Source organism: Emydura macquarii, unplaced genomic scaffold, assembly GCF_026122565.2.
Source record: "Emydura macquarii macquarii isolate MOO-44397 ecotype Brisbane River unplaced genomic scaffold, CSIRO-AGI_Emac_v2 contig_383, whole genome shotgun sequence".
Classification (NCBI taxonomy): domain Eukaryota; kingdom Metazoa; phylum Chordata; order Testudines; family Chelidae; genus Emydura; species Emydura macquarii.
Window position 1 is genome coordinate 5,526,743 of NW_027130520.1, and position 19,320 is coordinate 5,546,062.

Consider the following 19,320-nt stretch of genomic DNA (forward strand, 5'->3'; position numbering starts at 1 on the left):
GTGAATTTCTACTCTTGGTGTCTGTATGCCCAGTGTACAGCCATCAGAAACTTTTCACCTCAGTGGTACCTGCTGCGTGGCTTGAGCATCCTCTGCTGTTGCCTGCCAGTGTAAAAGGCACCCAGCCCCTCTCAGTTCCTTCTAAACACCTGCGAAAGTTGTTGGAACCCCTATTCATTGCTAGAACAGTTTTCTAGCAGCCTTCATGTACATAGTCTTGTTGTAGTAAGTAGTTGTAGTTTAGTTTTAGTTGTCAAAAAAAAATTATGCTTTTACAGTTTTTCCTCATTTTGGATTTCTGTTGCCAACCCCAAGGCATGCCCATGTCACCGGGCTTTAAACTATGTGCTTCCTGCTCAAAGCCTATGCCTGAGAGCAACCCACACAGCAGTTGTAACAAGTGCCTGGGCGGGGCACATGTGAGGTACCAGTGCCAGATTTGCCAGAACTTCAAATTTAGGATGAAAAGAGATACAAAGTTTAGTCTGAAGTTCCAACTAACGGAGATGGAGCTGAGATGACTCTCAGAGCTGTTCTGGTCTGACTTGGTGCTGAGTGCTGAAGCTTCAATCAGAAGTTTGCTTCCAAGACTGTCAGAGTCCCAGTGCGGGTGACCTGTGCTGTCACCTAGGCCTAGGAAGACGCATAAGTCTTCCAGAGAAGCTCCAACAGAGGAAGATCTCCACCCCCATGTCTGCAAAGCAGGGGAAAAGGGAGTTAAGTAGAGGACAACCAAGATCTAATCACTCCTCCTCAAAAATCAGTGCCTAAGACTGCACGGTTGGCTCCAGTGCCAGAACAAGCACTGTTGAGTCCTTTGCCAGAAATGGCGCTATCAATTTCAGCAGCACTGCATCAACCAGATATGATCTTGGTACTGACTACGCTGGAGGTGTTCGCAGCAGCGAGGAGTTTACTTTGTTCGTGTTGGTGGTACAGGAATCAGCTTTCTCGGTACTTTGTAAATCACCCTGTGCCAACAGCTGTGGTGCAGCACCCAGTAGCTCACCAGCTGCCTACTTCCTAGACCCTCTACCCATTGGTGCCATCTAAAGGAAAGCCGGCAATGATGGATTCTCTCTAACTAGCACTGGGATCTTGGCACCAGTCCCTGGAACCAATAGGGACAGCCCCTTCATGGTCTGCAGAAAAGGAGTCATCTTCTTGGTGGTGATGGGAGACTTCAACTACCCTGACATCTGTTGGGTAAATAACACCTCAGGGCACAGATTATCCAACAAGTTCTTGGAATGTATTGGAGGTGGTGGTGATGTCTCCAAGGAAACCACATCATCCAGAGAGGACGAGGATGAAGCCAAGATTAGAAGTGGTTGAACTTCTTTTATAAGAAGAACCTAACATAGCTAATATATCAATCTGGTGATGAGAGGATTCTCTGACTTCCTCAACCTGAATGCCTCAGTCTGAAGTGCTGAGTTACGGTTGCTAGATGATATTTCATCCCCTTGTAGAATGCTGAAAACCAGGAAATGCACAGTTAAGGTAGCCCTCTTTCAGCAATGCCCCAACATGTCCCATTAACACACATACCTTTATTGCCAGCCCCACAGCTGCTGGAAACGTACAAGCTTTTCACCCCATTATACAACCCATTCACTTGGTACAACTCACTAGCCATGCACCTGACCCATTCACTGTATTTCCCTCTCCATTCTGCTCCCCAACTCCCCCTCCCGCTCCCCTGACATCTCCCTGAAGTGTTGGCTTCCTGATATACAAACTTTACTGTTTTAATTACTTCCTCCCCCTATCTGTAATCCAACTCATATGCAGTGTCTTGAGTGAAGGAGAATTATGTTACAGTGAACTGGTGCTCCTGTTCATTTTTCAGAATTGTTGGAAGGAGGTGTTTGTGGTAGGACTGGTGAGAGAAATCAGACATGTTTTCTGTTCCAAAACTGACAGTTTCATGTTAGAGAGAGTCTCTCACCCTGTCCAATAGATGTACCCCCATCTCCGAGAAACTGTGAGGTGTCAGAGCTTCTAATCCACACCCCTGAGATGATTAGGGTAATTATAGGCCTGCCAGGCTGACATCAATCCTGAGCAAATCAATCTCTAGTAAAGAAAGATATAACATGACTCAGTGGCTGTAAATTGAAGCTAGACAAATTCAGATTGGAAATAAGGTGTAAATTTTTAATGGTGAGGGTAATTAACTATAGGAACTCTTTACCATGGGTTGTGGTAGATTCCAGCAATTTTAAAGTCAAGATTGGATGTTTTTCTAAAAGATATGCTCTAGGAATTATTTTCTGGAAGTTCTGTGGCCTATGTTATGCAGGAGGTCAGAATAGATCATCACAATGATCCCTTCTGTCCTGGAAACTATTAAAGCAATGCAAGTCAGCCAAAGGAAAGATATCCTAGAGTTTTATAGGATGGTTTGAGGATCAGGACTAACACTTGGAAAATACTGTATTGAACTGTAACTGCAACTGTATTGAACTGTAAGAAACAAAGGAGAATATCTAATTACCATCACATGACCAGATTTTTTAGTGCCACCAACTTCAGCTTCCCAATAACATGCAGATTCCCATCATGAAACTTGAACTGTGTGGTCCATACCCTAATAAAACTACAGTTCTAATCTTCTAAGTCGGTATCTGTGTACTACTACTCATTGGAAGTATCTTTCCTATTTGCTATGACTTTATTCAGGCAGATTTCAGCATTTGGTAGACCCTCTGTTTTATTATCATGGTAGTTCTTGAGGTCGTCATGCCCAAGGTCAACACACTATCCTAGAGAGGGCAGAAAGCAATATTTGTATCATTCTGACAAAATCTGGAACATCCAAAGGAAGTAGAATAGCATAAGTAAGAAAGTGTTGATTTTTTTGCTTTCTACACCTCACTGTTGAAATTGTCAGACGTGGAAGCTTCAGCTAAGGGAAAATCTGGTCTGTCTTGTGAACTTTTTTTCTTGGGTACTCCGTGTCCAGAAGTCTGATCCTTTCGTGGAGGATCACTTTGTCTTCAAAGTGGTTATGGCAATTACTTTCTTGTTAAAGAATTTTAAAAGGATACAGTGTTTGATTTTTCTTCCATGAAATCCCTTACATTTCTTTTCAAAGCTCTGAGCTTTGAGCTGAATATTATTTGTTACCATTCTTGCCTATAATAAAAGTTATCATCAGGTATTACTAAGCTTGCCCGACACTTCCTATTCTAAGACCCTGTTTTCAGTTGCTTATAACTGTGCCAATCTTCAGTCATTTGGAATGAAATTTTCTATGCCAGGTGTCTGCTTCAGGCTGAAAATTTTTGGAAAATTTCAGCCAAAACAATTATCCATTTCCCAGAACAAGGCTAGAGAAAAATACAGTATTTTACCCAAATTGAAAAAATTCTTGTCTTTTTCTTTTAGAAGCACTAGCAATCCCATTCTTTGTGGGGGGGAGGAGGGCTTGAAATTTGGCATGGGGGTGTTTTATATCAGGGATATACTTTTTGAATATCTGTAAATCTGCCCGAATTTGGCCAAGTAATAAGACTTTGAAAAATCTCACTTGGGATGTGCTCAGTAGGGTCTCACTATAGCTTCATAGTTAATCTCCTAAATTTCCATCCTCACTGAGCATGCTGTAGTCCAGGGCTGAAAAGGACTTTCTGTGCAGTTTCAGCTCTGGGGTCTGGGTATCAGAACTGAAAGCAGGAAGAGACTACACCGCCTCACTCAATCACCAGCTATTGGCAGGGGGAATTAGCCAATAAATCATTAATCGCTCCTGGCCTTTGAACAGGGCAGGGCAGACACACGGTCTGTAGCCCCCAGCCCTTAGGGACAAATAAGCAGGCTGTGGAGCTCCGGTCCTTCGGTAGGGGCAGGGCCGATTAGCAGTCTATTGCTCCTGGCCCTCAGGCAGGGCCAGGCAAGCAAGCAGTCTATTGTCCCACATGGGGTTGGTGCACCAAGCGGTCTCGGGACTCACGCCTCCAGTGGGGGAGTTTCCACCCCAGAGGTAGGGTGGTAGGGGGATGCAGGCCCACTCGACTCCACTCCATTCCAGCCCAGGGCCCTAATAGAGGGGGTGGCAGGTTGTGCCCCACCACTGGGTCAATGGTCAACTCTCTGTAATGCGCTGACCGTGCCTCTGACGGCACTACAGCCGGACTGGAGTCAGTTGCTCCTGAGCTACTTCCTACTCTTTCCTTGGGGTGTACCTGGGTCCCCTCTGATCAGGGGGAGGCCACACTACCTCACTGCAAGTGTGATCAAGTAATTAGACTCTATCATAATGCATGTACATAAAGGACCAAATTAAGGTTGCACAGACAACTTTAATTTTGGCATTTCCTAACTTTTGAATACTTGACTTTACATCCTTAATAATCTTTTAATGTATTTGTTTTGTGTGTGACAGAGTATATATTTTTGGTTCTGGAATTTATTTTTCTGGAGAGTTCTTCCTGAGGCATGGTACTAAATCCTAGCTTTAAGCCAAACATCTGGTCTGCCTTTGGTTTATAAAGTGAAGAAGAATGCCTAGTATAGAGATTGTTGGACATGTAGATTAGCAGAAAACAACTCTCAGGTGAAACCAGATTTTCTCAACTCAGTGTGTTGAGCACATGTCAGGCCTCTGGCATGGAATTATAAACAGACATTATTAGCTTTGCTGATTAATCTCAAGTAAACAGGAGTGCATGTGTGTCAATGGACAAAACTGAATTTGTTGCAGCTTTTGAATTTTACATCTATTGGGACTCAGAGAGAGGGTTTCTATTTCCGGAAATATTTTGAAAAATTGCTGTAGTCAGAAAACATTTTAATATCAAAAGGAACAGGACTTAACACCCTTGCTCATCTTTTTCTCTTCTTTGTGTTCGTATTTTTCACTTTTGCTACTTTTAGGTCAGGTGATTCAAACCCTTGGATATAGTGATCTTGAGTCCAGGGATATTGGCTCATAAAGCTTTAAAACTCTCTTCTAACAAGCAGCAAGCTGTATTAGTCTCTCACAAAGAAGTTACAGATCAGATACATTTATTTGTTTTCAAGGGCCTGTGAACATCCAAAGCATCAGTTTCTGGCTTTAACTCTGAATATGCAGATTGCCCAAATGCTCTTGAGGGACTTGGAGTGGGTCAAGGCACATTCCTGCAGAAGTTTAGTCATCTCCTTAGTAGAGGTTCAGACATTGGCTGTTGATATTTGTAAGACTGCTGTTTGCATCAATCCCTATTCTTTTGAGGGCCATGACAATGTTTCCTATTTTTTCAGCCAATATATAGTGCAGACTTAAAGATCTTGAAGCAGTTATCTATGTCCAGCTCCTTCTTCATTGTAAAATACTTTGTCAAATGGAAGCCAAAAAATTTAGCAGCAGCTTTTCTTATATTTTCTTAGCTAATTCTTATGTTTGTTTTTTGGATGGTGAGTCAATCATAAAAAGATTGCAAATATCTAGTGTTAGCTTTTCTTTCTTTTTGACTTAGAGTAATTAAGCAGAACTGTCATAATGGAGACTTGCAAAATTATCTGTACACTAACGTGTTAGTTAATACTGCCTATATTTTTAAAAAAAATTTTTATATTATCTCTGAGTGGGCGCTGGATAACATTTTTCCTTAGTTCTTCATAGTGTATTAGTCATCCAAATTTCCAACCACAGATTTGAATTTTTCTGAGGAAACTTCAGCATGCTGCTTTTTTCAGACAATTCTATTATCACATTGACTAGTATAATAAATAATATCTGTTATCTGCTGTGCTATACAAATCACATGCTTTTCAATAGCAACACTTATTGATTCTCAGAAGTAATTTGAGTGAAGTTACCATCGACAATAAATGGGAAATGATGCAGATTGGGATAAATAAAGAACACATCAGAGGTCTTCTGACCAATTTGAATTAATTCAAATCAGCAGGGCCAGATGCTATTCATCCCAGGGTACTGAAGAAATTAGCTGAAGAAATCTTGGGGCTGCTGGCAATATTTACAAACTCATGGATAACAGGAGAGGTGCCGGAAGAAATGCCCATTTTTAAAACAGGGGAAAAGGAAAAGCCAGGAAACTATAGATCAGTCAGCCTGACTTTGATACCTGAGAAGCTACTAAAGCAATGTATAACATATTCAATTTGTAAATAGCTGGAGGATGAAGGGGTAATCTGGGCTATAGACAAGAAAATGAAATTTAACAAAGACAAATGTAAGGTGCTACACTTAGGAAAGAAAAACCAAATGCACAAATACGGAATGGGGTATAACTATCTTGGCAGGAGCACTGCTGAGAATAATCTGGGAGTTGTGGTGAATTACAATCTCAGTATGAGTCAGCAATGTGAAGCTCTTGCAAAAAATACCAAATGCAATTTTAGGTTGCATTAACAGAGGTATAGCATGCAAGTCACAGGAGGTGATAGAACTGCTGTACTTGGTGCTAGAGAGGACTCAGCTGGAATACTATGTCCAATTTTGGTCACCAATGTATAGAAAGGATGTAGAGAAACTGGAAAAGATACAGATGCAAGCGACAAAGATGATTAAGGGGATGGAATGCAAGCCATATGAATAAAGGCTGAAGGAATTGGCTATGTTTAGTTTGGAAAAGAGGAGATTGTGGGGGACCTGATAGTGGTCTTTAAACACTTGTAAGGCTGTCATAAAAAAGACCGAGAAAAGTTGTTCTCTCTTGCAACAGGGGGCAGGACAAGAGGCAATGGGTTCAAACTACAACATAGCACATTTTGATTAAATCTTAGGAAAAAGTTTAACTGTGAGAACAGTAGGACAATGGAACAGACTGCCTTGGGAGTTTGTGGAAGCTCCTTCACTGGAGGTTTCCAAAAGGAGGCTGGATAGCCATCTGTCTTGGACGGTTTAGACCAACAAATCCTGTATCTTTTCTGTGGGTTAGACTAGATGACCCTTGCAGTCCTTCTAACCCTGTGGTTCTATGATTCTCATCCTTTTTGAGACCCAAACCTTTAAAATGGAAATAACTGCATGCTCAAGTGCTTCTTATAGAAAATTCAGGAAGAAGAAGAGTGGTACCATGAGGAGATCCTATAATAAAATAAATAGGGTTAATTGATCTATGGAACTGCTTGGGTCTGAACTGGAGAGGGTTTGTCACAGAATCCCCTACCGGCCAGCTCAAAAGAATTTGTGCCACCAAGAAAACCCAGTGCAAGTTTCAAAGTTGGAGAAAGGAAGATTATACTCTGCAGTGTCTTAGAAGGGTAAAAACGGACAAGCCAGAGTAGGTTCCCTTTTTCTACATTTACTTGAGACACACAGCTCTGTGCTCAAGGAGCCAGGGAGTTTGCACAGAGGAGGGGCAGTCCCAATGAGCAGACAGTGACAGCAACACTGATTCTCAGATACTCTCCAGTTAGGCACTTCCTGCTGGGGTCTGAGTGTAAAGAATGGGGATATTTGAGAAAAATGCCTTTTGTCTCCATTTTGACTGAAACCTTGCCAGATAAAGACGTAGAGATTAGATTTTTTAAAATATACTTTCCTGTGCATTTTTCTCCTCTTTTTTTTTTTTTTTCCCCCTTTTTTGCGGATAGAAGTGATTGGGGCTTTCATAAGGAAGTAAACGTTGTACACTGCTGTTTCAGCCAATAAAGGGGCTAATGAGTAACATTTTTAGGCCTATTTGCACACTTCTGTTTTGTTTAGGTGTTCAGATCTTTTGGTGATGAGCATGATACTAATGACATTGAAAGGAAATTTTTCTTCAATGGACTTGATGTCCAAAGTCCTGTGGATACAGCCACAATCCATGAATTATAGCGTGTGGGTTGAGGTATAAGTTTAGGACTATGTACAGTGGATCTCCCACTCATGTCAGTGAGTGGTTTGCACAAATATCAATAGTAGAACAAGGTCATTATTCAACTTTTACTTATCAGTATTTATTATTTGTTCAGTACCTTATTGTCACAGTCAGCATTACTCAGTGGGAAAATACCCTTCCTTTTTCTCTGTTGCAACTTTTGGTCTTGTTTTTTACCTTTTCTAAGAGAAGCAGCTGCAGAAGTGATAGTCACACAGTGGGGAAGGGGAGCACCTCTGCCCCCCACAGAAGTGTGCAAGGGAGGCAACAGGCTTTTAGGGACACCAGGCTCCATGCAGCTTTTAATTCCTGTCCTCCCATAACAAATAAAAATAAAAAATTGTGGAACTAATACAACATTTGCAAGACATCACATTGTTAACTCTGCCTCTGTTTTCCCTGCCCAACCCCAGCCATTTGTTTATCTTGTCTTTTTAGTGTGTAAACTCTTTTTGGAGCAGGGACTGTCTCTTAGTCTAGTACCTAGCACAATGGAATTCTGATCTGAGTTGGACTGCTGAGCACTATAATAGTAATAAATAACTATGATGCTCTGTTTTTTTTCCTTTTATCTCTCTGTTTTTTTACCCATTTTATTCCTTTCAGCATTTCCTAATTCCTTCTCTCATGGGCTTTATTTCCACTCAACCAGTAAGCTTAATAGCGTCAGTTTTGTTGCATACTCTTACATTAAAGGGCTGTCATTTTAATTGGAATAATTTTGCCCAGGTTATTTGCCTGGGCAACAGCTTTGCCAAGCGCTGAGACTTTCTGTAGATGCATTGTACAGAGTTATTCAGATTTTATTTGGCATCTTCTCCTCTCAAAGGGAAACATTAATATTCCCCATCAGTCATGGACCCCAAAAACTCTACTAGCTTTCTTCAATTTTGAGAGCTGTAGGTTTGTCTCACAGGTTTATTTGCTTTATTAATTGCTCATAAAAAGCTAAATACCAGATTCTTTTTCTAGTATTTTCTTTAAAGGGCTTTTCTGTGGATATGTAGCAGCCTAGTAGAGGAGAAAAACTGAGACTTTATGTTTGATTTCTGTAATGTATCTGCATGTGCACCTCCATATGTTACTTGTTTGCCTGAAAAAAAGATGGAAGTTGCTAGGTTGACACAGTTGCAAAATGTCGGCAATTTTTTGAGTGTTTCCTAAGAGTGAAGCCTTAATTCCCATCACTTTTTTTAGATTGACCTACAGGAGTCAAAACAAACATTATTGGTTCATCATTTACTGTATTTGTGGCCTGGTTCTTTGATCAAATTGGTGGATGAATTCTGTATGCTCTTTAGCTAGACGGGATTTCCCTAACAAGTTTGGATGATTATTTTTTCCTCCCTTTTCTCTCCACTTGTTGGCTCTGGTTTTAGCTAGTTTCAATTTATAATAAACTTAAAAGAGTTGTATGTGGATAGGAAGACCATGTGTGGAAACACCATCTAACAAATGGCAGCATGATTCTGACTTGGAGCGTCTCTTGAGACAGTGCACCTTGTGAAACAGAAGCTGAAACTTCCCTATAACAGAACACATAAAGAGTATTCCATGTCTAGCAGGCTGTATGACAGCTCAGTTGTGAAAGAGAGTTCTAATTTCTTCTTTTAAGACTATTGTTGGCCTACAAGGCACCTGTTTGTCTGGCCCAGTAGCATCCAGAAATTGTTCCAGGTTAATCTGGATGCTATTCTTGACATGGGAATCAATAATAATCCCTAAATCCTACTATATTTCAGTTTTAGACCCCAAGCTACTTGAACCATCATGTGGATTATCTTCTTGTATAAAAAGATGAAAATATTTGGTAACTTAATGTAGGCATTCTCCACTAATAATATGGCTGTTATAACATTGCATTCACACTGCAGTTGTCATGATGTAAAGTTTTCTAGAATTTAATACTCTTTTGAGCAGGAGTTGTGGAGAATGACTTTCAGACTAGAATTTGGTCTATAGGATTTTGGTTTCTGGTGGTGGTGGTGGTATCACCTCCAATGGCATAAAAACTTCTGCATCAGCATTCCTTGCTGTCCATGTACATGTATGGATCCCCATTCTTTGTTACATGCCATGTAGTAAGTGCATTTAAACATCTGAAGTTGGAAATACTGGCATAGTCAATAAACATCAGTTACTTTGTGACACTTGAGTTTTTGTCTTGTATCATTTGGATTCACATACTATATATTTTTTTGGAATAAGAACCTTTGTGGTATCACTGCTATCTGATAACTGTATGAAGCACGTTGGGGAATTTGCTCAAAAAATGAATCCAGTAATTTCCTTGTACTGGCAATAATAAATAGATTTGGGGCAGTGAGGAAGTTGCAAGAAAAAAATGTCTTCCTGATGTTAAAAGGAAGCCTATTTGGATTTAATAATTTGAGATGGTTCAAGAACCAGTTAATTCTTACATAACGCTCGTGCCTGTAGGGCTGCCAAGATTAACATCAAGCTTGCATTATTAACCATGTAAATCTTGACTGCACAATGTAGAACTCTTTAGGGAATTTATTCCAGAATATTTTGAGTGTTAAAGTTAGTGTAATTATTGTTTTATACTGGGTCCTCCTTCCCTTTCCCCACTTTTTAACTTGTTTACCCACTCTTTCCTTTGAGGTATAGCAAATGAAAGAATCGCTAGACAATGCATGTTGTTGTAAATTGGATAAGATTACTTTGTCAATTTTGAATGATGAAAAACTTAAGCTTTTTATGCAGGACAAGACACAGAATGTTAACAGTTAAAAGCTCAGTGTGACTGAAAAATGAATTATGACAATATATTTAAATACTTTATAATCGACTCTGTTTCACTCCTCAATGAATTCAATAAGTAAAAAGTCTTCAGATATACTCCTGATGTAATTCTACAATATATCACTAACAGCTGTGTGTTTATAGCTTTTCCTTTCATGGTCTAAAGCTGATAAAAGATATGGCTGTCAAATCTCATCCTTTTATCCAATACTCAAAGCTACAGGAACAGATAATTGCAGCTTCACCCCTGAAGCTCTTACTCAGCCTCATTAATCTAAAGCTTTCACTTAGCATCGCTAGTCAGCAATTTGTCAGTTATATGTTCCTAATCTTTAGTCTTCACTATCAGAAATCTGAAGAATTCTAATCCACAAAACCCTTTTTAAAAAGGATAGTGGAATTAACTTGATATGGACACAGAAACAGTAAGACATGGGCACCATAATATGGTTAAATACAAAGGCAGAAACTTTATAGCAAAACTGTTGCTGAACTGGGGTAGCCATTCTAGATTATGTGGTAGGTTGTGCCAGTCTAGATCTCAACTGGCACCAATGGCCTCAGTGGACTATAAACCGATGGTGAGTGTGAAGAGCATGCCCCCTTTATACTCTCAGGGCTGTCAAGGGACTTTGACTGGAAACCAGAGTCCCAACCTGAACTCACTCTGGAGATAGGAGAAATAATATGAAGGGGAGCCATAAACTGTGTGAATCACAGAGGCATACCCCCCAAGACCAATGCCCAAACAGCTCCCTGGATTATAGTGACTTCACATCAGACTCCTTCTAACCCACCAACTGCACTGGAGCCTGCCAAAGTTGCACAATTGTAACTTAAGTCCAAAGGCAGACCTCCCGGACACTGGGTGGATGGTGAAAAAACCCACATGTTTACCAGTGTTGCCCTATGGAAGAAAAATCCCTTTCAGACCCAATCATCTTAGCCCTTGTCATTACCAGAGATTCAGCAACAAGATTAAGAATGGGGCTGAAACCGAGAGCCCATAATGGCTACCTGCCCCAGGCAGCAAGCTGTATCAACCCCTTTCATGCACCACTGCCACCACATGAGTGCCAATCACCTGGCCTTAGCACCACCTCCACTGTCTGGTGGCAGTGGCAGAAGGTGAGACAGACCCCTGAGCTCAAGCCCAGATGCAGCATGTTACTCTCTTCTTTCCCATGCCCTACAACAGGAGGAAAGGGGAAGAAAGAAGCAACTCCCAGATCTTGAAGGCAAAAGGAATGGTAGAGCTGACGGGACATGGAGAGGGATGATTATACCAGGGCCCTGACCTTAGGGGGACCCCCAAAGCATCTGTAACATCTGTATGGGAAAGAAGTAAAATGGGAGGGGTGAAATCCCAGCAAACCTAATGTACCCAGGCCCCAAATTTCTCTTGACTGGCCTGGTGAGAGTAAAGGAGAAGTGGTTATATTGAACACTACCTCAGCTCTTCACAGTTGAGTCTGTCCTTTCCCCATCCCAGAGGGCATCTTCACTGCTCTTGAAGCCACAGTGCCCCACTCTGACTAACGGGGTGAGCACTACTCATCATCTTTTATAGTTTAATGCTGCTGGCTGGAAAAGATGGGTTTTTTAGAAATCTCTTAATAAAGTAAATTACTAAATATTTGCTATTTCTTGTGGTTTGGATAATACCCCTACTTGGAAAGTATTTTAATGTATAAGGAGCTGGCAGTTGGCTAGATAGCCTCATCCAGCATCACAAACATCGCCATTTCCTCTTCCTTTGTTTGCCCCATAGTTTTTATCCCTTGTGCCTCTAGTTGAGAGCTAGTTCATGTGCATGAGGCAATTAAGTTCTATTTTGAGAAGGAGAAAATGAATATGGCTTAAACATTTATTTCCTCTGGTGGTGGTGAAGTAATTTTTGTGGGAGTTTTGACTGCTGTGCAGTATGTGTTGGGACAAAACGCTCTCTCACTGTTAAAATATATGGACACACACAGTCAAAACATAAGGTTGTTATTAGTATCGCTATAAAATTCTTACTATTAAAAATACTAAACCAAAAGTGGACATTAGTTTTGGGGTTTTTGGAGGATTAAGATGTGATAAAAACATTATTTGAATTTTATATATACTGGCTATCCCTTATAGTGGATATAGAGTATCAGAACAATGAGAAAAAAAATTTATTTCCAAACCCAAGCTGAATTTCCATGTGACCCATGTTGTTGTTTTTAAGATGTACAGAAAATCACTTTGGACAGAGACTTTCCCTCCCCTCTACAGTATCAGACTGTCTTCTGCTTCCTCTGTGAAACTGGCAATGGAAGGCAGACCATTTTGTCTCTGGGTCACAGGTTCAGAGTTGGCTCAGATCAATAACAGTAATTTCCAGTTGCTGGCTTTTTCTGTGGCCTATGTGAAACCAGTGGATAGGTGTCTAAATTCCCTCCAAAAACCCATCAGCCAGAACTGTTTGTTTTTTCTTCAAATAATGTCCCCATGGGTGCATCCATTTCAGGTGTCCTTACACCTCATGCACCTTTGATGAGAGATTTTTGGTTAGTAGTGCTGGTTTAACTTGAGCATGAGCAAAGCTTTTTATAAGGTCTCTCACAGTATTCTTATCAGCAAGTTAAAGATTGGATGAATGGACTATGAAATGGATAGAGAACTGGCTAGAGCATAGGGCTCAACGAGTAGTGATTAATGGCTCCATGTCTAGCTGGCAGCCAGTCATAAGTGGAGTGCCCCAGGGGTCGGTCCTGGGGCTGGTTTTGTTCAACATCTTCATTAATGATCTGGAGGATGGGGTAGATTGCACCTTCAGCAAATTTGCAGATGACACTAAGCTGGGGGGAGTGGTAGATACCCTGGAAGGTAGGTATAAGATACAGAAGGACCTAAACAAACTGGAGGATTGTGCCAAAAGAAATCTGATGAGGTTCAACCAGGGCAAGTGCAGAGTCCTGCACTTAGGATGGAAGAATCCCATGCACAGCTACAGACTGGGGACCGATGAGCTAGGCAGCAGTTCTGCAGAAAAGGACCTGGGGGTTACAGTGGATAAGAAGCTGGATCTGAGTCAGCAGTGTGCCCTGCATGCCAAGAAGGCTAATAGCATATTGGGCTGCATTAGTAGGAGCATTGCCAAGAGATCGAGGGAAGTGATTATTTCCCTCTATTCGGCATTGGTGAGGCTGCATTTGGAGTATTGTGTCCAGTTTTGGGCCCCCTACTACAAAAAGAATGTGGACAAGTTGGAGAATCCAGCGGAGGGCAACAAAAATGATTAGGGGGCTGGTGCACAAGACTTATGAGGAGAGCCTGAGGGAACTAGGCTTGTTTAGTCTGCAGAAGAGAAGAATGAGGGGGTATTTGATAACAGCCTTTAACTACCTGAAAGGGGGTTCCAGGGAGGATGGAGCTAGGCTGTTCTCAGTGGTGGCAGATGACAGAACAAGGAGCAATGGTGTCAAGTTGCAGTGGGGGAAGTCTAGTTTGGACATTAGGAAAAAGGTTTTCACTAGGAGGGTGGTGAATGGGTTACCTAGAGAGATGGTGGAATCTCCATCTTTAGATGTTTTTAAGCTGCGGCTTGACAAAGCCCTGGCTGGGATTATTTAGCTGAGGTTAGTCCTGCTTTGAGCAGGGGGTTGGACTAGATGACCTCCTGAGGTCCCTTCCAACTCTGATTCTATGAGCCCTGAGCATCCTTGTGTCCCACACTGAGGCTACATAAGACTGTGTGGTCAAACTACCCTCAATTCTTTCTCAGCTGCCTCATCCTGAGATGGAGCATTAGTGTGCCTCTCTGTTTGAAAATATTCTTTCTTTCTTTTGGAGGGATTGGTCTCAATCCCTTCCCCCTTTATTGGGGAGAACTTTCTCCTCAGATCATTACTCTGGGGTACGCCAGGCTCTCCAGGTTTCAAATGGTGCCTCTCTTGCCCAGAAGCTATCCAGGTCAGTTATGGCCATTCCCATTGTATCTGCTCCTCGCGGGAGTTGCATATCCCTCAAAAGTGCTCCATCTGCTCTTCTTTTAAGGGCAGGGCTAGGAAGAATCCATCAAACTCTTAATGATGGAGTGTGCTTTCCATGCAGCCTCAGATCCAAGCCAGAACATCCCCTGACCCATCAGACATAGGCCTGGCAGTGAACACAGTACCCCTTTGATTTCAGCACGTTCACCCGGATTTGTTTGTGGTAAATCTTCAAAGACCCGTAAGAAGAGAGCATGTTCTCCTCAAGAGCAGCCTATTTCAGAGAAGTCTGATTCCTCCAAGTAAGACCATTTCAGAGACCTTATGTCTCACTCTAGGTACCATGAGGCTCCAGGCATCATCAGTACCAACCTCATATCAGGGCTTCCAACTCTTCTAAAAATAGAGGCATCGAACATGCTTCGGTATTGAGACTGTACTGCAGAAGCAGAGCAGTGCACCTCAGGAGTCTAAGCACTTTTCTTCTCAGAAGGCAGTACTTACATCTCCTTTGGTACCATCTGTACCAATATCATCCTCTAAGACATTCTTGGTACCAGATAAGCACCATGCCTGTCATATAATCTCAGTGCCTCCTAAGGCATCATCATTAGTACTGCAGGAGAGACCTGCTGGAACAGCTTACGTCCTCTGTACCAATAGCAGAAGTGTCCCTGAACCTCAAACGTACCTAGTACCATAGTAATTCAGATATTCCAGAGATCTTTTTTTCTGATAAAATGGAGTCTCCATTGCGGGTCAGATGTTTCACCCCAACCTGAGGATTTTTCATCATAAAGCTTGGCTCCTCAATGGTCTTGGGAATAGATACTTCCTGTTCTGAGGAGTTACAAGAGGTATTAATAGAATGGAGTCCATGAGGTACATTATCTTCAGAAGTGGAAAAGGTTCAGCTTTTGGTGTAATCAGAGATATTCTCCATCTGCTCATTAGTCCCTCATGACCGTTTTGGACACTACCGTCTAGAGTTCTAAAGACTGAATTATCATGAGTTCCATCAGGGTACATATAGCAGCCATAACAGCCTTCATTCCTCCGTTGAGGGATTCTCAGTTTTCGCTTATCCCACAGCTCTGAGGTTTCTCAGAGTATTGGGGAACCTTTCCCATCAAGTTAAGAAACCCACTCCAATTTGGGATTTGGATCTATTGCCTTTTGCCTTATGAAATTTTATGAATTTTTTCTTTTCAGCCAATGGCTACCTCTTTCTGCATTTATTTATCTAGGAAGACAATCTTTCTGGTGGCTATCACCTCTGCCCAAAGGGTTGGAAAAATAGGAGTTCTAATGTTGGACCCCCCTTTTTATAGTATAGTATTTTTTCCCATGCATGCTCTCCTGTGAGAGCAGCTTGAGTGCCTTCTGCTGGCACTCACCCTTGCTTGCAGAAGTACAGAGTGGAGTTGCCCCTGTCCCTTACCAACTAGGATGGTTGTTGGAATCTGTTGGTTGTACATTAGGAAGTTTTTTGCATGTTTATTTTTGTAGATAGTTGCTTATTGGCTCATTGTTAGAGTTAGTGGATTAGTTTTTGTTCAGGGGAAAAAATAATTTTTTTCAGTTCATATGTTTGTGGTCCCATATTTAATACTAAGGAATGACTTGGTTACTGGGCTTCCAAGCCCTATTTTTCTTGTTTCAAGCTGATGCGTATGAGTGACCTGCACTCCAGCTGTTTAAAGTGTTTGGGCGAATCTCTCGTAAGGAATCACTGTCAAGTTTGTAAGGACTTAAGCTATAAAAGATAGAGAGGCCAGGCTGAAGTTTTTTTTTGGTGAAGGTTACATTGAGACCACATGGAGAGGGTGTGGAGCGCTTCAGCTTCCGTAAGATATGCTTCCCTCAATGATGGCTGAGTCCTGGCACCACTCGCTATCTCCAGTGCCGAGGAGGAAGTATAAGGCTTCTAAAGAAGCTGCCAGAAAAGGAAGAACTCCTGTGCCTAAGTCCATCAAGCAGGGGGATGGAGGTTCAAATAGAGTGCATTCATAATCTAAGCACTCCTCATCTCAGTCATCAGCTAAAGAGGCATCGTTGACTGAGTAGTCGCTCTTGAGTCCAATACCTAAAGTGGCACCTTCAATTACTGTGGTGTTGTCTTCTTCTGTTACTCACCAATCAGAAACTATGCCAGTACTATCCATGCAGAAGGAATTTGCAGAAGCAAGGAATTTGAGTTTGTCAGTGCTGGTTTCCCCAGTGGTGCAGGAAATTGCTCTGCTGGTACCATCTGCATACACTATGTCAGCTCCCTCAGTGTAGCACCTGGTATAGCATCAGCCTATCATCTCTTGGAGCTCTAATCCTATGGTACTGTGAAGGGGAAAGCCAGCAGTGATGGCTTTGCTTCTGTTGTCTCTGGGTTCTCAGCACTGGTCCCAGTGCTGACGGGGATAGCCACCCCGTGGTCACAGGATGCTGATTCTTCAAGAGATGGTCTCCTATGTCTTACAAGTGCATAGTGCTTCTCACTAATCCCCTCCTAGAGCTGACCACCTAGGATACTTCCGAGATCCTGCAGCCTGCACTGGTAGGAACATGTGGCTGGGAAGGCATTGGGGTCCAGTGCCTTTTCAGTGGCCTTTTGAGAACCCCTGGGGGTTCCCTCCCAACTCCTGGTCCTCCCCACTCCATTTCCATTCAGTTTCATTGACTAGGCATGGGGAGTTTTCCTGTCAAGTTCCTTGTGATCTCACACCCAATACTGAGCAGGAAGTAACAATTCAGGGGAATACTGCCAGTCATCAGAGGAGGCTCCTCTTCTTCCCTAGATGAAGCAGTATCCCCGTGAGTGTCCTGGCCCTACCTACTAACTCTAAGGCTCACCAGGAGCTCTTAAAAAGGGTTGCCTCAGTCTTGGATATCCAAGTAGAGGGAAGTTGGGGAGTCGTACTGTAGAATTATTGACATTGTGGCCACAGTTGGCTATCTCATGTGGCCTTACCAATTAATGAGTTGATTTTACAGTCCATCAATGCCCTGTGGCATATCCCCTCCTTCCACACTCAAGAGGGCTGAGTGTCGCTTCTGTGTACCCTTCCAAGGCTTTGAGAATTTCTGTTCTTTTCCCCCATTAGGGTTGTTGGTTGTCTCTGCTGCCAACTAGAGGGAATTCCAGAGCAGCCAGCTGCTACCCCTAAATCAAAGGATGCCAAAAATACTTGACTTGTTTGGAAGAAAAATCTTTTTTACAGCTGTGTTACAACTTAGAATCGCCAACCAACAGGCTTTATTAGGGCATTATGAATTTAATATCTGGAACTCTATATTGAAGTTTAAGGACAATTTGTTGGAGGATGCAAAACGAGTTTCGCTGGTAGATGAAGGGAAGCTGGTGGCTAGAACATCACCACTGGCCAGTTTGGATGGCTGCTTGGACCATGGCCTTTGCCACCATCATGATGCAGGTGCTCATGGCTGCAGTCTTTGGGACTGCCTTGAGAAGTCCAGCAAACTGTTCAGGACCAGCAATTTGAAAGGTCATCACTCTCTCAATAGAGATGGATGAGAAACTTGATGGTTTAAAGGACTTCAGGGCAACTTTATGTTGTTGGGTATATATACATTGGCCCTGAAAGGGAAACACTTTTGTCCTCAGCAGTTCCACTGATATTCTGTTCTGGAGGTTTTCCAAGATCTGCCAAGGAAAAAGAGTAGGGATTATAGGTGAAAACCATATCCTTCTATTGCAGCAGCTCCTGATTTATCTAGACACTCTGGGGGCGCTAAACAAAAATTTTAATGGATTGATCAAATATGCCATACCAGTCTCCAAAATTCCAGCCTCTCCTTGCTCTCTTTGCAAACAGTCTATCCTACTTCCTAAGTTCTTGGTCCTGAATTGCTTCAGACCAATGGTTCTCAAGCACTGCGAAAGTAGGATACACCCTTCAATTTGTTTCTACCCCTCCTTCCGACCTTCTTTCTTTGTCCCTCTTCAGGGACCACTCTCATAGGGAAGTGCTCCTCCAGGAGTTACAGTAGCTCCTGGGGTTGGGAGCCAAAGAATGGGTTCCCTACCTGGACAACTGGCTTGTGAGAGGCTGGTCCAGAGTTCATGTACTGTCCAGTGTAACTCTTATCCGGTCAACATTCAGTGCACTGGGACTGTTAATCAACACAGAGAAGTCTATCCTCTTCCTAGTTCAGAGGATAGAATTCATAGGAATTGTATGAGACTTCTGGAGCACATGCCCTCTTACATATACATAGTCTGGCATGCCAGGTTGTGCCTTAGGGAACTACGGATTTGCCTCTCCCTCCATATTCTCTCCGAACTGTCACCTTTTAAGCTTTGTGGTGGGGATACACTTTGTTTTAGTTTCTCTGGATTGGTGGATGAACCCTTTAGACATATGTGTTGGTGTTCCCATTGTCCTGTGTTAGCCTTCATTGATGTTAGTGACACGCATCTGGGTTTGGGAGCTCATCTGGGTTCCCTACAGATGCAAGGTTTATGGTCCACAAAGGACATGTCTCTACACATAAGTGTCAGGGAGTTGAGAGCTAGCCAACTGGTGTGTTAGGCTTTGCTAACCCACATCCAGGGAAAAAGCCTGCTCACTGTCGAAGATAACACAGTAGTGATGATCTACCTCAACAGGCAAGAAGGGGCCTGATCATCCCTGATCAGCGAAAGGCAATCCAAATCTGGGATTTTTGCATTGCCAATTTGATTGATCTCAAAGCGTCTTACCTTCCAGAAGTGCAGAATGAGCTTGCAGACCACCTAAACAGATCATTTACAAGTC

General features: G+C 42.3%; 1 protein-coding gene across 12 annotated transcripts in view; it reads left to right on the forward strand.

Annotated features, from left to right (window-relative positions):
• The window catches only part of VPS13B (vacuolar protein sorting 13 homolog B), an 819,784-nt gene that overhangs the window by 91,596 nt on the left and 708,868 nt on the right, over positions 1 to 19,320 (forward strand). The gene's annotated exons all lie outside the window — the stretch shown is intronic.